The sequence below is a fragment of the Merops nubicus genome, unplaced genomic scaffold (assembly GCF_000691845.1).
Source record: "Merops nubicus isolate BGI_N331 unplaced genomic scaffold, ASM69184v1 scaffold8103, whole genome shotgun sequence".
Lineage (NCBI taxonomy): Eukaryota > Metazoa > Chordata > Aves > Coraciiformes > Meropidae > Merops > Merops nubicus.
In genome coordinates this window covers 5,714-7,224 of record NW_008599501.1, presented here as the reverse complement: position 1 = coordinate 7,224, position 1,511 = coordinate 5,714, and positions in this window count along the sequence as shown.

Sequence of the window (1,511 nt, the reverse complement as noted above, 5' to 3'; positions counted from 1 at the left end):
GTGCAAGTAAAGGCAATGTTTAAATGATACCACATTCTAATTGCCAGTAGGTAAAGAAATCAGAATAAATAGCTCTTACCCTGGAAAACCCATGATTCAGACAGCTCTAATCCAAATATCTGTATATCTACTGAGTGTGTGCTACATGTACTCTGTTGAAAACATACAGCATGAAAGATTGAAAAAGGCCTTTTAGGTCTACTCCCATTCAATTGCCAATGTCTCTTTGCATTGAAGTGGCTAAAATCATCCCTTTCAAACTGAAAATCTTTCAAAACTTGTGAAAAAATTAGGTTTTATACTGGGTCAGACAGATACCCAGAGTTATTTGCCTTTTTCCCCTTGATATCCCTCTGTGTGATGAGAAACTGTTCCATTAACAACTCTGTTAACCCAGTTATAATTCAGGGTTTAAGATTAGATTAAAAGTTGTTGAGGTTTCTCAAATAACTTATATGGATCCCTGGGCCTTCTATGGACTTCATCATTTTATATTTTATCATTAATGGCAATGAACCTGAAAACACTGGCAAAAGAAACAGCTCAGAAAAACTCAGAATGGTTAAAAGCAGAAGGGAAAAATAAGTCTCTGCCCAACGCCCCAGTTTTCACAAGGAGTTGACATTTGGAGGACATGTCCTGGGCCACTGTCACTGCCTCTGAGGTAAAATGTGGCAGTTATTGGGCAGTGCAGAGAGAGGTTTCACAAGAGCTCAGGACAATAATAACATCTGCAGTCAATAAGGCTCCTCCTGGCAGCGGGCGTGCCGAGAAGCCTGTCCTGGTGACAGAGGACAAAGGGACGTGTCCCCAACGCTGGACACCAAGGAAACACACCAGTGGTGCCTCATCCTGGTGGGTGGCAGGGCGTGCTTCACCCTCCTGTGGTTGGGTTCCAGTCCCTGCGTGGGCTGGATCTTGCTGGTCTGCCTTGTGCCACCACATGTGGGACATCCAGAAGGAATTCGAGACCCCACCCAGGTACGTGTTGAAAGCAGCAGGAGTTGCCAGGGCTCTGCAGCTCCCTGCACTTCTGAAGTCTTGCCTGCAGAGCTGAATTCCACAAATGTAGAAAAGGTGGGGGAGCAGAAAGAGCACCAGTTGGAAAAGATCATTAAGAACATCAAGTCCAGCCATGAAAACAGGGACGCGATCATCCAACTGACCAACCTCAAGTCCAGCCATGAAAACAGGGACGCAATCACCCAACTGACCAACCAAGTCCTGGGGCCATGAGACTGGTCAGAACAGGGCTTATTTAACTAACAGTTTTATTTAAGAAACAGTATTTGTTAAATAATCAGCCCCAGTGAAGTCACCTCTGGAGTATTTGGTCCAGCTCTGAGTATTTGCTCCAGTTCAAGAGAGAGGAACTACTGGAGAGAGCCCAGAGGAGGTTACGAAGATGCTGAGGAGCCTGGAGCATCTCTGTGCTGAGGAAAGGTTGAGAGCCCTGGGGCTGGTTAACCTGCAGGAAAAAAAAGACAGAGGGGATCTGATGAATGCTAATT